Source organism: Ceratotherium simum, chromosome 37 (genome assembly GCF_057802395.1).
Source record: "Ceratotherium simum simum isolate JZ-2026a chromosome 37, ASM5780239v1, whole genome shotgun sequence".
NCBI lineage: Eukaryota > Metazoa > Chordata > Mammalia > Perissodactyla > Rhinocerotidae > Ceratotherium > Ceratotherium simum.
The window spans coordinates 23351249-23371754 of NC_141936.1; the positions used below are offsets into that span (position 1 = coordinate 23351249).

The 20506-nt window shown below is 36.9% G+C and overlaps 1 pseudogene; it reads right to left on the reverse strand.

Annotated features, from left to right (window-relative positions):
• Window positions 1–787: 787 nt before the first annotated feature.
• Window positions 788–880, reverse strand: LOC147912320 (U2 spliceosomal RNA; annotated as a pseudogene).
• Between the last annotated feature and the right edge of the window lie 19626 nt (window positions 881–20506).

Genomic DNA, 20506 nt, shown 5'->3' on the forward strand with positions numbered 1-20506 from the left:
TAGTATGAACATTTTAATAATATTAATTCTTCCAATCCATCAATATAGGATATCTTTCCATTTATTTGTGCTTTCTTCAATGTTTTCCCATCAATATCTTATAGTTTTCAGTATACTGATCTTTCACTTTCTTGATTAAATGTATTCTTAAGTATTTTATTGTTTTTGATACTATTCTAAATGGAATTCTTTATTTCTTTTTCACATAGTTTGTTGTTAGTATAAACACAACTGATTTCTGTATGTGGATTTTGTATCCCGGAAATTTACTAAATTCATTTATTAGTTATAACAGTTTTTTGGTGGAGTCTTTAGAGTTTTCTAGATATAAGATTATATCATCTGCCGATAACAGCACTTTTACTTCTTTCATTCCAAATGGATGCCTCTTATCTCTTGATCTTGCCTGCTTGCTGTAGCAAGGACTTCCAGTACTATGTTGATTGAGAGTGGTGAGAGTGGGCACCCTTCTCTGGTTCCTGATCTTAGAGGAAAAGCTTGCCATCTTTCACCATTGAGAATGATGTTGGCTGTGGGCTTGTTACATATGGCCTTTATTATGTTGAGGTATGTTCCTTCTATACCCAATTTGTTGAGAGTTTTTATCATGAAAGAATGTTATATTTTGTCAAATGCTTTTTCTGCATCTATTGAGATGATCATATGATTTTTATCTTTCATTCTATTAATGTAGTGTATTACACCTATTGCTTTGTGTATGTTGAACTCTCCTTGCATTCTGGGGATAAATCCCTCTTCATTGTGGTATATGATCTTTTTAATGCTGTTGAATTCAGTTTGCTAGTATTTTGTTGAGAATTTTTGCATCTATATTCATCAGATACTACACTTGATCTTAGCCAAAAGGCCGAGAAGCGATCTCTATATTCATCAGAGATACAGGCTCATAGTTTTCTTTTCTTGTCCTTGATTGTGGTAATTATTTCACAATATATACATGTATCAAGTCATCACTTTGCACGCCTTATACTTACACAATGTTGTATGTCAATTATACATCAATAAGGCTGAGGAAAAAAGTGTCTAGGTCATGAAAGTAAGAAAAGACCAAAGAACACTTCTGATTTGACATAGTCCGTGGAGTCATGACAACTAAATGCAACATGGGATTCTGACTTGGATTTTCTATACAGAATGCTATTGGGACAATTGGCAAAACTTGAATGGAGTCTGAGAATTAGAGCATCATAATAAAGCAATATTAGTTTCCCACTTTTGATGATTACACTGCAGTTATATAGGGGAATGTTCTTGTTTGTAGGAAATACACGAGAAGGTTTTTGGGTGTGATGGAGAATACTGGCACCAACTTACTCCCAAATGGTGCAGGGCAAGGAAAAAAATTATTTGTACTGTATTTGCAATTTTTCTGTAAATTAGAGATTGTTTCAAAGTCAGAAAAATTTTTAAACTTTATCTCTGGTGAATTTTAATACAAAAGAAAAATTCATTTTATTATAACTAGAGCATTCCGATTAAATTGCCAAAATAATGGGGTTTTTTCAGGAGGCTTTTTAATGAATATATGTGGGATCTACTCGCTTCTCTCCATCTTTTCTGTTACTGCCTCAGTCTAAGCCGTGATCCTCTCACCTGCATGTGTCAGGGCCTCCTGCTGTTGAACGTGGGCCTGCCTGCTTCCACACTTGCCCACTTATGATCCAGTCTCCACATAGCAACTAGAGTGATCTTTCAAAAACATCAGCCAGATCCTATACTGTTCCACATATAAAACTCCTCTGGCTTCCTGAGACTCTCAGAATAAAATCTCAACTCTTTACCACAGCCTTTAAATCCTTCCCTGGAGCATCAGGACAGTCTCTGCTCTCACCTCCCACTGGTCTTTCATTCACTGTTGTTGCCTTAGAGCATTTTTGCTTGGTCTGCCTAGAAGCCTGACTCCTTTCTTCTTTGTACTTGAGTCTCAGTGCAAAGGCCACCTCAGAAAGGGTGTCTGATTTCCCAATCCAAAGTAACTCTTTCTGCCCCTATTCTTAGTCTTTTGTGTGTGTGTGTGAGGAAGACCAGCTCTGAACTAACATCTGCACATCCTCCTCTTTTTGCTGAGGAAGACTGGCCCTGGGCTAACATCCATGCCCATCTTCCTCCACTTTATATGGGACGCTGCCACAGCATGACCTGACAAGCAGTGCGTCGGTGCACACCTGGGATCTGACCCTGTGAACCCCGGGCCATTGCAGCAGAGCGCGCTCACTTAACCGCTTGCGCCACCGGGCTGGCCCCTTAGTCTTTATCTCATTATTTTATTTAGACTTTCTCCACAGAACTTATGAATCTCTGAAATTATCTTCTTTCTTTCCTTGTTTGTTTCCTGTCTATCTTCCCTAACCAGGCAGAGATCTTGCTTCCCAGCTCACTGCTGTATTTTAACACCTAGAACTAAATCTGGTTCTCATTATGAATGAATGAATGACAAAAATATAGGTTAAGAATACAGACTCTGTGGGAGTGACTTTGGAACCATGGAAACATTTTTCAGTTCAGAAAATAAAATTAAATAAAAGAAGGAAATACACAGCTGAACATTATAAAAAGTCAGAAATTATCATTTAAATAACTTTTGAACACAGTACTCTGAGAATATACTCTTAGTGAGATGAATTCTTACATATCCTTACTGAAACCTAGTCTAAAAACAGAGATCTTGAAGTTAGTAGGGTTTTGTTGGTAATGGTATCAGTATGGTAGCTCAAACATTTTGTGCATAATATAAAATAAACGAATTAATAAATTGTTGAGAGCCAAAGTTCTCATGGTGGGAAAAGGAAGTTACAAATATGGAATGGGGGAAAGGGAGGAAAAGCCCTGTGATGTCAGTATGAACTTATAATGTAAAATAATATAAATAATATACACATGCATACACATACACACGCATGCGTGCACAAACACACACTTGTATTTCTATGTATATTCATATATATTCTGGGTCTTCTGAAAAGACCTAAAATCAATGACAGCCCTACCTATACTCTTAAAAATGGTTAAGATAGCAAATTTTATGTTTTTTACTATAAAAATAAATAAGTAAATAAATAAATTTTTAACCAGGGCAAAAAAAAAAAAGCAATGACAGTCCTTTATCAATGAATACAGTAGAGCCCAGAGCTTGGTTTCTAATATCATTCCTCATTAAAAGGAACCAAAGCTCCTTGGAGAAATGGCTGATTCCAGGCCCAAGGTAGGAAAAACACAAAATAATTATTGAGAAAAAAAATCGAGAAAATGCTCAAACAAACATTAAAAAGTATGTTTCAAATGAACATAGAAGCTGACTTGGAAGCATTTCCAATATCCAAATTTGGTGCAATTTGAACACCAAAGAAAGAGATAAAAGGGTATCTTTACAACAGCGAGATCTTGTGGTTAACCAGACAAGTTAACATTATGTGCTTTTTAATGGAAAGTAATGGGATGCATTCATCATCTATGTATATCCTTGATAAAAATGTTTAACTTAATTCTAATCAACCAGACAACCAGACAAATTTATATTGTATGATACCCTACAAGAAAACAGGCTTAGTTTCTTCAAAAATATCAATATCTCAAAAGAAAAAAATGATGGGATGACTTTTCTGGATTACAGAAAGTAAAGCAATATGGCAACAAAATGCAATGTCTGATCCTAGATAGAAGACTACAATTGTTTTTAAAGATACAGTTTGTCTGCAACTTACTTTCAAATGATTCTGCAAAAATACACATGCAAGTAATATATATGTATGTACGTGTATATACACACACACACATATATACGTGTATATATACATATACAGTCATGTGCTGCATAACTATGTTTCAGTCAACAAAGGACCACGTATATAATGGTGGTCCCATAAGATTGGTACCATATAGTCTAGGTGTGCAGTAGGCTATACCATCTATGTTTGTGTAAGTACACTATATGATGTTCACATGATGACGATATTGCCTGACAACGCGTTTCTTAGAGTGTTATCCCCATCGTTAAGGAACACATGACTGTATACATAGAGAGAGGGAAAGAATATAAAATATTAACATTCAGTGAATTTAGATAAAGGATAAATGAATGCTCATTGTACTATTTTTTCAAAATTCTATGGTTTGAAATTTTTCGAAATAAATAGTTGGAGTAGAGTAGCAAAAAGACTGTAGACTCTGCAGTCAGACTGCCTGCATTCAAATCCAGGCTCTAAATAACAGCTGTGAGACTAGCATTTCTAGATCTGTTTTCTTATCTGGGAAAAGAAGGCAATAATGAACTTGTCTCATAGGATTTTTTACTGAGGATTAAATGTGAAAATGCATGCAAAGCACACAGCACAGTTACTTGACATGTAGTAAGCTCTCGATCAATGTTAATACTGATTTGTTAATACTGATTATTGTCATTACCCTAAAACCTGTGATAGCACTTCTATCACTTAGCCGGTATTTAAATGGTACATATTTATAAAAATATGTTTTTAAAAATTTGTTTCTTCTCTTTTATATCATTTTTAGGGAAATAAATATACAAGATTATTTGCAGCGGCATGCAAAAAAAGCATCTTAGAATGTCTTTATTTCAGAATCCCTAATTTTGTTTTTCTCTGTTGCAAATTGTCTCTTCTTTTCCAACTGTGGAAATAACGGAGCTGTTAATGCATTTAACCATATGTTGCATAATAGTTGCACATGAAATGTGAAATAATGAAAGAATTAAAGAGTGAACACATGGATAAATTGACCTTGGAAGTCAGATCATCTGACTCCACTCCCAAAGGCTGAGGAAGCTATGAACCTCTGCTTTCTTTTTTAGCTGTCTGCGTCAGCAGCCACTCCCGTGTGCTGACTGGATTTGGGGCTAATGAGGTTTTTTGGTGTGCTCCATCCTCTAGCCCTATCCCTAATTTCATTGTCGCTTGTTTAGTTTTTCCTGGGCTGTGAATGGTTCTTCTAATCTACATTCAGTCAGAATAATGGGCGTGAGGAATTTGTGATTTTAAATGGTGCCAAGAAAATATACCAAGCAAAAACTTTCTCTTCTAGTGGCTTCTAGCTAGAGAGTCATTCATTTATGTGTAGACCACCAGTGGCATCTAGAAGAGGATCCCTTGATAGCCCCTATCACTCATTAACAGGTTTAAACATTAGTTTAACAGATTAAATAGTTTAACAGATTACTCACTTAACTAGGTCTTGAGAAAACAGGACAGTTAAGAATTGGCAGAACAAAGGGAAAGGATCAAATTCTGGAGTGTGGGACAATTACCCAAAAGAAATACCATTCCTGTGGCCAAGCCAAAAGGTGGGGCTCTGAAGAGCAAGAAGGCAACACAGTTGGGTGAGAGGGGCTGATGAAAAGACAGATAAAGTCATAGAGGATAGACCTCTTGCTCTTTATTCTAGTGCTGGTCATGCACATTTCAGTAGAGTATAAAGATTACCAGATGACCTCTGACCTCTTTTTGTCCTAATTTCTCATGATATAGCAAAATGTTTTTTAAGCACTCTGATGGAAAATTAATCAAAAAGGGAAAAAATATGTAATGGAGATTTTCCCTCTTCCATTAGTCTCCATAGTCTTTCCAGTAAAGTGTTTAATTGCCTAAAACAAAAACTTTATGCCATTCACACAATGAATTTGAGGACTTTGACTTATCTTATGAAAAGGCTGAGAAATGACCACTGGGTTTAAATCACATGGACCCTGACACCAAAGTGATCAAATCTGAGTATGTAGAAAGCAGTCTCCATTCAGAAAAATCTGCCCCGGCTGGAAACACGAGGCTAAATCCCATCCAGTGAACAGGTCCATCACAGCCTCTGCAGGTTTTATTCTTTCATTTTTAATATATTCGGCGTTTCTGATTTTTCAAAGCTTGCTCTATCATAGAATTCTTCCAATTTAATATGATACCCAGGAATCAGCTGAAAAGGTGTACTTTAACATTTACTACAAGGCATGAGCAAATGATTTTTGAGAGTAACTAAAGAAGAGGTGGGGGATTCTTGCACCTGGATTTTCCCCAGTCCTGCTCACCTCCTTCAAACTCTGTGGAAAGGCACTATGCTGATACACTAACAGAACTGCAGAACGGATCCAACATAGCAAAATATATTCAGCTATGATTTATACTAAACTCTATTATTTTTGCAATTGGAAGGGAGCAGTGATATAAGTAATGTAAAACGATAGATAAGCTAAAAATAAAACTGAATAATGCATTTTTGTCTCACACTTGATTTGCATGAAGTAAACATTCAATAATGCACACCACTCCAAGAATGAGGAAAATGCAGTGTGGGTAGGGTACACAGTTGGAAAACATGGATTTTGAATCAGACAGAAGCAAACATGAATTCAAGCTTCACCACTACTGGCTATAAGGAAAGTTACTTCATGTCTCAGAGTCTTAGTTTTCCTCCACCACAAGGGGAGTTACACTGCCTCACTCTAGGATCAAAGAGATAACGTATGTTAATCAGCAGATAGTCTATGAGTAGGCAACAAATGGTCACTAGTCTCAAGAAGGACTTTGCCCAGCCCAACTTCTCTTTTGACTCTGCCCACCCGGCTCAGCCTCGAATGCTCCGTGGTAGGTGAACAACATTCTGCCTTGATTTCCACAGAACCACAGCCAAGAATATTTATTCTCTCTCTCATCTCACTTTTTATCACATTCACAATCTGTTTGAGTGTGACATGTAGGAATTAAGGATATAATAATTGTGAAAGGTTTTGATGTGGGCCTGCCCTGTGGCTTAGCGGTTAAGTGTGTGCGCTCCGCTACTGGTGGCCCAGGTTCGGATCCGGGGCGCGCACCGACGCACCGCTTGTCCAGCCATGCTGAGGCCGCGTCCCACATACAGCAACTAGAAGGATGCACAACTATGACATACAACTACCTACTGGGGCTTTGGGGGAAAAAATGAGGAGGGTTGGCAATAGATGCTAGCTCAGAGCTGGTCTTTCTCAGCAAAAAGAGGAGGGTTGGCATGGATGTTAGCTCAGGGCTGATCTTCCTCACAAAAAAGGTTTTCATGAGTTTAAAATACTAACAAATATAAGATTTTATTTTCATAACAGGGTTAAAATAAGAGGTGAACTAGTCATTGCTGCTTTTTGCTTTTTATCTGAATCCTCTCAGCCTTGAGCGACATCAAAAATCCAACTGTAGGCATCAGAAATCAAAAACATTTTGACACAGATGCCTCCCCTTTAAACCCTTATCCCAAGCTCTTCCTCAATCAGAAGGAAGGTTTGCTGACTCAGCAGCTGTCCGAGAGGAGCCAAGGATATGGACCCTTGGGTCTCCTCATTGCTTTATCCTTCTGCCTCCTTCCCGCTTATTCCTGAAAGCTGCCAGATTGTGACTGTATTTTTCACCCTGGTTCTTCCGAATTTCTTGTGAAACGTTTTAATCACTTCCTCTTTGACTATTGCAATTTCCTCTCGTGATATTCTTTCAAAACTTTGCTTGTGAAATTGTCTTATCCACCAAATTGTAGCCAGCCTACACTTCTAAAACAGAGGCCTCCCATTCTTCCTTGTTTTGTATTTTATGGAAAGCAAAGTCAAATGCAGAACCATTGTCTGTTTCTAAATTTTTATTATACATGAGGATGTCTTTGTAATATTCACTATTTATTCGGTTCCCTTAAGCCATTTTCTTTTTCTGTCGCTCAACACAAACCTGAGTTGGGAGGTGGTCTTCTCCTGGACTTGTCTTAAGTACAAAATATTTATTCCAGTCACAGAGGTTTGCATAGCGTAAAATCTTGCCTTAAACATTAATCTCCTCAGTTGCTGAGGCACTGTGGAAATTTCCTAATGTTCCTGTGAATTAAGGCTATCCCAAGATCTATTTCAATGAGATCATTTTCGTACTCCACCTTTGCTTAACTTTATGCATGCAATTTAGAATCCTATTTAAGAAGATATTGTCTGTGGATGAGACAGAAGACAGAAAACAAATTGACTTACTAAATCTTCAGGCAGTAAACAAAGAGCTCTTTACCACAAATACAAATAACCCTAAACCCTCAAATCTACGTTCATAAATCTGAAACTCCCATTCTCTCCAACACATAAAATGTCTGTGTTTTCCTAGCCTTGGAAACAACTATTTAACTGCTTGCATAATTCTTACCCAGTTATTATCCTTTACCCTATCAGAAAATGTTTCTGCTCAGTCTTCTGGTTGAGTCAGCAGATTTTTCTTGGATAGTTTCTGTTTCTGCATCTCCTCTTACCCCAGAAGACAACATTTCTTCCCACATGCAGAGGAATGGCCCAATGGCCCATAGCCACAGATGTTGTGACTTATGGATAGTGGGGAAATTGAAGAAAGAATGCACATCACAGTCTGGCTATCCCGGGTTGTTTGAAAGACTCGGTCCTTCATAAACCATCATTTATAAAAAAGAAGGTTCGTGCTGTACTTCTGTCCAGAGAAACCCACAAAAGAGTTGCCCATGTGAACAGCAGTTGGGTCACAAATCACATCTGCTTTCTGTAGGCAGAACACCTTCCCTTTCGACTTTCCCCATGGGGGACCCATTTGAAATCAACTTTTCATTGTTTTCCATCTATAGCATATGACTAAATAGGACAGGTCTCTCCTAAGTGATATTTATTCAGAGCCCTCATTGAATCCTACTTTCACCTCTTGGATGATGACTGCCTATTTATTTGAGGTGCTCCAAGACTCTCTACAGTGACTTTTATGATATGCCACATAACCTAGGTTTTAAATCAGACCTTTCTAAACAATACCCTACAAATTTTGTGAAAGTCTATCCAGGCATTTTCGCATGATACCCACAAATAGAAAACTAATTTTATTTAAAAACAAGTTGATATGGCCCTAAAAGTATTTTTCTAGTAGCTTGGCCTCCTCCTCCAGAGGAAGGTGAAGAAGATAGATCTTTGATGCACCAGGTACTGCATTATCTGCTTCCTGTACGTTATCCCAGCTTTCCTCACAGCCATCTTATGATTATGTCGTTAGCCCCATTTCGTGTATGAGAAAAAAAGGCTTAGAGATATTAACTAGCTCGAGTGGCTGAGCTGGGATTTCATCTCATTCTAATGCTCATGCTGTCTCCACAGGAAATGCGTCTTTCAAGGAAGGTATTTCCGCTTCCTACTGGAGCAGCTTTATCTACAGCAGAAAAAGAAAGAAGTAAACCAATGCATTCCAAATCTGGAGGGAGAGCAAAGCTGTCATTCTCCCAAGCTCAAGAGAAAAAAATGTAGTAATAAATTGCTTTTAGTGAAACATATAAGGTAGATTGTAAAACACAATAAGTTGATGATTTTGTTTAAATAACATTAGCACCAAACATATAAACATTTATCAGAGTCACTTTTTTATTAGAGCTCTACACAGAATTTTTTAAATGATCATTATACACATCTGCTCCACATCTGTAGTCTTTCTGGCTACAACTTTACTGCTGGTGGCAACGGTGAATCACACCATCTCTCTCAACTGGAAGACAAATCTAAGAGGCCTCCCCACTGAGCATAATGTTAAGGAACAAAAGGGAAGGAAAATGAGAGTTTGGGCATATGGCATGGAGGCCTGGGGCAGTGCGTAGGAGACAAAATTGAGAATCCAGAAAGTACCTACCATTTCAGATGGTTGAGGTATCCTAGGCAACAGAGTTGTGGAAATACTCTGGGATAATAAATTTATAGATTGTAATGTTAAAATTCCAAGTTGGAAGGCCAAATCTGTCTGTAAACTCGTCTGTCTGCAATTGATCTGTTGTCTACCAAATGGTTGTTTTTGTTATTGCTGTTTTTGTTTAACTTTACTCTCCAAACTGAGATAATAATTACTACTGGGTTTATTCAGATTCAACAGTGAGTTAAATAATTAGCCCACAGACAATAAATAGTCTATTAACAATAGATCCCACCCATTGGATTTGGCAAAATGCCTCTTTATTCTTTCCCTATGACTGTTAGATCTACGTTATATATTTACCCTGAAAGACTTGAATATGTATTTGTGAATCAATGTAAGATGTGCCCAGAGTGGAAGGCAGAATAAAGGTCCCCAAAGATGCTGATGTCCTAATGGCTGGAACCAGTGAATATGTTAGATTCCACGGCAAAGAGGAATTAAGGTTGTTAATCAGCTGACCTTGAGATGAGAAGATTATCCAGGTGGGTCCAACATAATCACAAGGGTCCTCATAAGTGAAGAAGAAAGACAGAAGAGGGAATCTCAGAGTTATTTGATGTGAAAAGACTTGATTGACAATTGCTGAGAAGGAAAGAAGCCGTGAGCCAAGGAATGTGAGCAGCCTCTAAAAGCTGGAAAAGGAAAGAAAACAGACTATCCTCAGAGCCTCCAGGAGGTAACATAGCCTTATTCTTAGCCCAGTGAGATTCATTTCAGACTTCTGACCTCCAGAGCTGTAAGATAATAAATTTGTGTTGTTTTAAGCTACTAAGTTTGTGGTCACTTGTTACAGCAGCAATAGGAAACTAATACATCTTGAATTCTGAAACAAAATGTTAATCAGTATAAAAGTCTGGGTATATTGACTAATAAAGATACTTTTATTTTAGATACTGACAAAAATATCACTGATTCCCAAAGGAAGTTTAAGTACCTTTAAATGCCGTTAAAGATTTAAAAAAAGGAGGGAGGGGGGGACGGTAGAGGAAACAGGAATGTAGACCATTGATAATTGTTGAATGGGAAATGATGGATACATGGGGCTCTTTATAACATCCTATCTGCTTTTCTGAATGGTTGAAAATGTCCATAACAAAGTTTAAAAACATTTTTTTTACTCCCCCAGATTAAATAACTTTCAAAAGGACCCGTTAAGCAAAGCCACTACTATATTAAACAAATACTCTGTATTTCTTCTCCTAGAACGACATGTAAAAGACAAAAATCTAAACTTTTCCTCTTATGATTTAATTGGAAGCCTTTGGTATTGGTCTATTTTCACTGGAGAATATTAATACTATATTTTCATGGCAGACGATTTGTTTTCTGCCTTTGTTTGAAAAGCAAAGCTCTCTTTGCTACTCACAGAGAATTATGTGAACATTTTTCGTTCTGTTTAGCATACAGAAATACTCCTAGTGATGAGAGTAGAACTGGAGAAAACAGAAGACAGCAAATTTGTATGATAAAAACTACAAGAACATGAAAATATAGTGTTGCATCATGAACAAGTATACTACTATTTTAAATGTGTAGTAATTAATCTCGCTTTTGCTAGCATTATGTGAAAATTGATATTCCATCTAAATCATGTGATGCATCCTATTAAGCAGAGTTTAAAAAACAGATGCACAGTGAGGCTAAGTTTCTATGAGATTAGGACAACAAAAAGTAGAAATTTGTCAAAGAATTGGATGAGTATTATTTCTTCCTTGAAGCAATCAAATAATCAGTATGACCAGCTACTAGAGAGCAGGTAGACATTTTTTTATTACTATTATTGAATTGATCAGCCTACCTTATGGGCTGGGAAGAGGAGGAATGTTTAAGTCAATTGGTTCACACAGAGATTTTTGCATAGAAGCAGCCCTACTTGTGATGAACTAGAAGAATTCACTTAGCCAGTTGGAAGAAAATAGAAAAAAGGAAAAGAAAAAGATTTGGGATTCTTTTTTGTGCCGGTATAATTCTAACTGAGGTTCTTAGTGTCTACATAATTTTAGCATCTATTGTATGTTTTTTCCATCTCTGTTCTCTCTTGATTTTCCCTTTTCTTATGTCAAGAAGAAGCAGTACTTTTCTGAGAAAGCAGAGCATCATTCTAAAAAGTTTATATCTAAAGTGCTTATGGAAATCATGTGTCCTGTCTTGATTTCACTTATTCCGTGGAAAGTAGATCATAGATTCTATGATTCTTGGCTATTATCTATACTTATTCCCTTAAAATAATTTTCTGTTATTACAGACTTATAAATCAAGTTGCACCCTTAAGAACCATAAATTTTATCTTCCAGTTCCCAGAAAATATGAGACCTGAAAAAACATTCTATATTTAAATAACTCCAGAAAAGTTTTTACAAATTCAATAGTTACCGGTTTATCTTTTTAACACTGCCTCCACTACCACCAAGACACATTTCCCCATATTTGATCTATGCAGTGTGAGAACTTGGCCTCTATTTCTCTTTGATTGAGAAAGGAAACAGCTGGTAAGCATTATGTATATTATATACCTTCAAACACTGCAAGACTGTTATTAGGTCACCTCTGTTCTCTTCTCCAAGATAAGCAAGTCCAATGTCTTTAACTCTTTCTTATAAGTTCCATTTTCCAACCCTCTCATCAACGTTCACAGTCTCTTTTGGATCTTCTCCAAATTTCAGAGCTCTCTTAAGATGTGGACCCCCAAACTGGAGAGCACTTTCTTGTAAAAATCTAACCAGTGCTGAGTAAAAGAAAGTACCATCTATTTATTTATCTATTTAAAGTTAAGTGATCATGAAGGGTCTACCACCATAGACCATAGATGTTGGTATATTTTGGTGCTAAAGTAGCATGAACATCAGAAGGGAGAAATCATGTCTGTTTTTGCCTTAAGCTCTTGGTTTCAGGAGACCACACCTAAAAGGGACGTTGAGACACATCTAAAGCCAAAAAGCAGACAACGTCTGGTCTAAATCAAAGACAGAGGCTTTCTGCTGACTCAGAATCATTATCTCTGGAACTGCTTCTTCTTACATGGTTAAATGTTGATTACCAAATCCCACCCATGTATATCTGTGTGTGTGTGTGAGACAGAGAGAGAGAGACTCATTAGTTCTTCCTTATTCACATATCTTTTGCCAGTCTTAAAAATGCAGATAGTTTCTTTAGGAAAACTTATCAGTTTTATTTGTTTTGTTTCATGAAAGAAGCCAAATTGTCTATACGTAGTGAAATTTCTCATATTTTAAAGCAGGAACCTTATTCCATTTCCCTTGTCAATGTTCTACCCGTTGCTCTAATGTTCACCTCCTTTTAATTGTCCTTTCTACTTGTTCATCTTATTTTTCCCTTCCTATCTCCTTATTTTCCCTGTTCTGTTTCCTTCCCTCTCATTCACTGTATCTAGTATCTACATACATCAATTGAATGGAGCAGAAAGGAATCAGTAAACATGTGAAGGAGGGGTAGAGGAGAAGAGATTTAATTAAGGATAGAAAGTCATCATTGTTCACATTTGAAAACATCAAATGGGAATGATCGTATTAGGTACACCATGTGAAGCATTAGAAAACACGGGAAATAAAGTTATCAAGTGATCAAGAAGATGTCACAGCACCTCACACTCAAACTTTCAACAATTTGAGAAGCTTTTGTTTCTCAGATGAGTTGTGAGTTGCATTTCATCAAAAATAAAGTTTGGACTAAAGCAGTCCATTTTTTAAAAAAATTCTCTTCACAGCCTGGTGGAGAGAAATCTCCCAGACTCTCCACTTCAAAAAGAAGCTATATTTATTAGCGTGGCTAAAGCGAGAATTAAGCCCAAGAGCCAGAGGAATCGAGAGAGGCATCCCAGCCCTGACAAACCACTGGCAGGCTGGTGGCGTATTCACAGCCAAGCTGCCTGGCAAATTGGTGTTTGAAAATATTATGTCTCAAGCGTAGGAAGTCTGCAGGAGGAGTGTTTGTGATGTTATCAGACAAAAATCTCTGTGTACCTGGACTCAGTGTCCAAGTCTTTTCAAACCCTAGGCTTCGCACCGAGTTATGTCAACACATGACTCAGAAGAGGCGGAAAGGGAAAAACAGGCACAAAGAAGGCAAAGCTGGGGAGAAAAAGAGCAAATAAACACGGAAGCCAAAGTAAGCCAGTTTGGTTCCGAGGAGAGCTGCGAACACTCTTTTTTTTAACCAGTCAAAGGTAAAAGGGAAAGATGAATAGTCTTCTCATAACTAGACCTTCCTTCTCGTCTCAGGGGAACAAGGAGATAATCAGAAAATGTATAAGATTTGAAAAGAGAATTAGCATCTCACTTTAACCCAAATCACCGCCAGAAAGCACTAATTATCTATATTCTAGTCCCTCTGCTCCAATGGGGATTTGTGTTAGTTTCCTGAACAGTTTATAAATATAGCTCACTCATTGTTATTAGGAAATGATATTGTGAGGAAAATCAGAGCCTTTCTTTGGGGATAAATTACTGGACATTAGTCTCTCACATAACTGAACCTCACTGAGAAACACTAAAACACTAACTCAAATCGTAGGTGTTCATCCTTGTCTCAAATATCATCTGGTTAATTCTAGTCTCAAAGCACACATTCACTTAAAATGAACATATCTGTATTATAAAAAATGATTTTGTGAAATAAGGAAGCTTCTTTCTCTTACTGCATGGTCAGAATTATCACCACCAAAAAATGTTGACTGAAAGAAAAAAACATCAATTTTTTTTTAGCAATTGTGTTTCAGTAAAAGCACAGTTATTTCTGTTTTCTTTTAATGCCAGAGCTAAATAAAGCCTTTGAACCTGATGCTCAGAGACAACATCTAAAGAGAATGTGTTTGTATAGTGCATAACTTATTGTGTGTACTCAATAAAGCCGTCAGCATACCTGTGGAGTAAATAAATCCCTGAGTTAGTCTCCTGGAAAAAGGAGGGTGTGATAAAAATATTTAGAGAATTTGACCCATTTTACCAGACAATTTAGAAAATCCAGTGTTCTCTGCCTTAATATAATATGGAGTGGTAGATCAAATAATCCCAAACACATACAATAAAATCCTGTGTCCTGATTCTCCTGGCTCTGCAGACACAACCAACCATGCAAACCAAGAATGCAAACAGGAGACAAGAAAGACTAGACGAGGATGGAAAGGCAACAAATTCCATTCAATTAGGCAAGATTGACTAAAGCATTTAACCAAGAGTTCAAAATTTTAATTGGAAACCAAGGAGACATTAAGAGATTTTTTTCTCCCCTCTAAACATAAAAATTAATATTTTTCATGTTCTTTTGTACATTTTATACAAGATTCTTAAATATTTCACGTATGTTTCTAAGGACATTTTGTGCTCTGAAAAAAAAATGTAATGAAATGTTAATGATTATGGAATGCTAATGACCCAAGAGGTCGGATGTAATAAAATCTGTGTTGCTCAATCTGATAAACTGAGAAAGGCCAAAAATGTGACTTTTTAAATTTTACCTAGAGTATTACAGAATAAAATATGTTGTTAATCCAATTTCTTCTTTAGGACTTTTGTTCTAGACATGCTTTCCTTACACAACGCGAGAATGAAGGGTGTCCGTGAACTAATGTGAAAGTAGGTTCTAATGAGTATAGAAAGACCATACTTGGGTTAGCCCAATGGGGAGGAGAGCAACATCTTCTACTGTAGCAACGCCACTGCTGCAGCTGCTCTGTGCCAACACTGCGCCAGCCTGACAGGCATGTGATGGCAGAATCAATGGTTCATATAGACTATATGCACCAAGGCTCAACGTATAGCCCCTTATATGTTGTGGATAATGGGCTAGCTATGGTGTTAGAATCTTTCTGAGACTTCCTGATTGCAAGCTGCATTGTTTTGAGGAGTAGTCGCCTTGTGATAGACCTGCTGGGTTTTGCTTGATTTTTTTTCAACTACTATGCCACATTTTTCAGAATTGGAAGTTTGAGGCTAATGTGTGCACAAAAAAGGAAGTTTATCAGCAGGCTGTGTAGATTTTGGTACTGTTGTTGTTGTTTAGTTTTTATTTCATGATCATAAACTTAACTCTGCAATGCAGCTAGACTTGGAAATGGATAAGGAAAATATGAAACCCAAAGAACTACAGTGGGAACACAAAGATTATAGGATATTTTGAGCAGATGGGGGTAGAGAGGTGCTCTCCTGAGCTACAGAAGGAATGGTCTGGTGGTTAAGATAGGGTCCCAGACTGGGATCTGAGCAGATCCTGTGTTTAAAATGGCTGTTCTAGAGCAAATAGAAAGAATTTCTGTCAGTGTACCAGCTCTCCAGGGTGCATATTGAGAAGAACTTTCATCATCATGTAGCAAATAAAAGCAGAAGACCAAAAATAAAGTTACACTGCATAGTTCCTTTTTCTTTGTAGTCTCAATCAATGTTTCTTTGGTAAGTGGTTGGGTGGATGGGTGGACGACTGGAAGGAAGGAAGGAAGAAAAGACTGCCATCACCTCGACAGTTTGGGAGTCAACATTTTCAACACTATCCAGAATAAATGTTGCCCTCTGGACGTTGAAAGGAGAAGTTGAAGGAAGGGGTTTCCGTGGTTCTCCAACATCTCTCTCTGCTTCCTCTTCACTCCCAAATAAGAAGAGGGCCAACGCGGATGGGTTAAGGACAATTTGGGAGTGATAGAGCTATAGAAAGAGTGCTGACAGAAAAGGCCTTGAGGTTCAGGAATTTGGATCTCAGACATTTCCACATTTCCATCTCTTTCTACAAAAAACATGACTTAAAGTTAGATTACTCGACACTCTATTTTCTTAAACAATATTTGATAAGTTTGTGGAATAATCAATGTACTTCTCTATGCTATATAGCTATTTGAACTCTATCAGTTGAATCAAAGGACTGTTCATATTGCCTGGATTTTTTTTATGGTGTTAATAATGAAATCTTGCAATAGCAACTCTTGCTGGACCAAATTTTACTTTTTGAATATCCAAGGAAATACTCTAGACAGTGTAACTTCATGTCATAGAAATTAAAGTAGCTTCTTTTAAAACTTTGAGGGCTTCTAATTATACATTTTTCTCTTGTAATACATAGTTATGGGGAAAAATTGGAAAATACATAAAAATGTCAAAAAATAGAAATTTTTTGTTAAATTTCCTTTCACAGATAAGGACGGCAATGCTAGTGCTGCCAATATTCAAGTTTCTTTTCTTCCTCTTGGGAATACAGTTCCCCAAACTTTGGGAAAGTAGGGGGGTCATGTGACTAAGTTCTGGCCAATGGCATGTGGATGAAAGCAATGGGTCTCAATTCTAGGGCATACCTCTGAAATCTCCTTCTTTCATCTTCCTTTATGCATTAGTGAATGCATATAAGAAGTCAGTCTCTAGAGAATGGGAAGAGCTAGTTCCTCAAATAATTACATGGAAAAGAGTCATCCTCCAAGTCTGCACTGGACTGTGACATAACAAGAAATAAAGTTTTACTCTGAAGCCACAGAGACTTGGAGGTTGTTTATTACAACAAGTAGCCAACCCTGATTAATATAGATAATCACTAACATTTTTTCAGCATATTTCTTTTCAGTCTTTTTCTATATACCTATTCAATACAGTTATGGTCATACTGAAAGTACAGTTATGCATCATTAGGTGATTTCGTCATTGTGTGAACATCATAGAGTGTACCTACACAAACTTAGATGGTACAGCCTACTATACACATAAGCTCATGGGACCACCATCATATATGCGATCCGTCAGTGACTGAAAGGTCATTGTGCAGTGCATGACTGTATGACTTTGTTCTGATTTTTTATTTAATATTACATCATAAAGATTTTCTGTTTTATTATAAATGCTTCATAAATGTAGCATTTAATATATATATATATAATAGAATACTATCTAGGATAGTATTCTATCCTAGAATAGATACTATCTATAATATAGATAGTAGATACTATACTATAGATACTATACTATAATACTATACTATGATACTATCTAGGATAGTATTCTATTGTATATATATTATAATTTATGCAACTAAAACTTAATTTTGGTTAATTAAGTTCTATCGAGTTTTTGACTATAACTATATGATGAACATGCTAATGCATGAATCTGTGTACACGTATCATTTTATTTTCTTTAAATAGATTTTTAGAAATAGAATCATTGGGTTAAATAGTGCAAATATTTTAAGTATTGGTTCAGATATATATTGACAAACTGTTTTCTCCAAAATTTGCATTCCCGTCATAAGTGATATGAGTGATATGGGAATACTTATCTTATATCTTCAGCAGTAACCAGAATTATTATAACGACGAATTTTAACTAAAATTTCTGTTTTTGGGCAGGCCCTGTGGCGGAGTGGCTAAGTGCGCATGCTCTGCTGCTGGCGGCCCGGGTTCGGATCCTGGGCACACACCGACGCACCACTTGTTAGGCCATGCTGTGGCAGCATCCTCCATAAAGTGGAGAAAGATCAACACGGATGTTAGCTCAGGGCCAGTCTTCCTCAGCAAAAAGAGGAGGATTGGCATGGATGTTAGCTCAGGGCTGATCTTCCTCACACACAAAGAAATAAATTAAATAAAATAAAATATCTCTTCTTAATATGGAAAATATTAATATGGAAATAGCATGCCCTTGACAACAGGGTTAACAGACCATAAGGAAAGTAAGTTCCAGAATATCTGCTGGGTTCTATAGATTATCTACTTCTCAAGTAGGCGAGCCACAGTCTTTATTTGCAAATTCCAGCATACAAAGAGCAGAATCTTCAAGAACAAGAGACCACTTTAACAGCAAAAGCTGTTTAAAATGTATTAGAATGAAGGCAAAGAACTAGGAGATAACATTTGAATAGGGCTCTGAAGAATAAATTGAGAGCCTGCCGTTCAGACAGGAGGGCAAACTACATTGCAGATGGAGAACTCTATATGCAAATATATGGAAGCATAAATGAGAGACCAGATGTGGAACAGAACAAGCCCATCTGTGCTTTCCCAGAACATGGGATGGTGGCACAGAAGCTAAGACTGAAAAGAAGCTGTAGCCTGTGAAGGGTTATGCATGCCACGCTAACAAAGCTGGAATTTATCCTGTAACTAACAGAGGAGAGACATGTTCATAACTGAGTTGATTTTTAAGAAATCAAAATGACTTTGTATCATGTACAAGCCACTTTATAGACATTATTATTTTTGATTCTGAAAACAACTCCACAAGGTAAGTTCTGTTATTCACATTTACAGGATGTGTCAAAATTGAGGTCAGCCTGAGGTCACTTACATGGAAAAGCTGAGATCTGAACCCAGGTCTTTCTGGCTTCAAGTCCATGATCTTCTCGTTGTTCTATGTTGCCTTCTCTGCTGTGACAAAGTAGAAGACAGATTGGAAAGGAAACACAGTAGAGACAATGAGACACATTAGGAGGCTATTACATTGTTTAGGGAAGAGAAAACAAGATCCTTAATTAACCACATCTAGGATAAAGTAGGTTCAAAAAACCAAGACCCAGGGAAAGAGATTTTCAAGAAAAAGGAACTGTACTTCACATTCTTGTTAAATGGTCACCGATGGCCTTTTCAAGACACTTCCAACAGAGAGGTGAAAGACAGGATGGGAGTTGAGGGGTGGGAGCCAGATTTCAGTGGCTCGTGGAGTAAATGGGAGAGGATGTTATAGAAATGGTTTAAAAGTATGGTTGAGACCCTTCTGTAATATTTTCTCCAAGCCCTTTCTCACCACTGTGACCACTCATCATATTGCTTCAAGATTATAATGATCAAACAATCGATATTACTAGAATGTTGCGATTTTAAAAATGCTTCCGTTTGTCATCAAAATATACTGGAGGGGAGAAACTGTCTCATAACATTAGGAATTAATATCTAAGATATTCAAAATGATGGAAAAGTCCTAACTTCAACAAGATGATAACAACTCCAGTGATATCTCTGAAAAATTACACCAATAAGTATGCCTATGCCATTCTGTCTATTTACTCCAAGTCAGAAACGAACATGTTGTTTTAAGGAAAAATATAGAGGAGATATTTGAGGTTCTAGTCAACTAAGCTACCATTGAATAAATTGTGCATACTGTGGACTAATCTAATTATACTGTTAATAATGCTTTATGGTAAACTCTATAGAGACTATAAAAGGACTAAGAAAGACCTTAAGAAGTTTCAGTATGTAGTATTTGTACTTAATAAACTTCTTACTATCCTTAATGAGGATCAGATCTTTGCAAAAACCGACCTTGTCTATGCCTATTAAAAGCTGATCATTAATGGCATGACTGTAGATGCCCAAACAATCAATGATCCAGAAATAGTTTCAGTTATATTATTTAGAATTTCTGTTACTCTTCAAATCCAGCTTTCTAGAGTTTTCTTTCAGACATATTACAAAGATTCGACATGTGTGTATCAGTCAGGAAACAGAAATTACTCTAGACGTTTCCAACAGAGGAGTTTAATACAGGAAATTTGTTACACTGATAGTGGAAGATGTGAGAAGGCATGCAGAGAAAACCAGAGATTTGGAAAAGTGGAAGCCACTATGTATAGAGAAGAATAGTCTTGGCTTCACAGTTTCCCATAACTGCTGATAGTGGTAAAATACTAATGTCTCTTGGAGAAAGGAAAAAATGCTGATAATCTCATAAAAGAGGACATAGTGATCATTCAAACAATGAGGGAAGTTTTGGAACGAGAACTTCCACTGTCACCTTCTTGGATTACTCTGTCCCTGCTATTAGCATTTGGCCAACTGAGATAAGTATGTGCAATACCAGATGTGATTTAAAGCT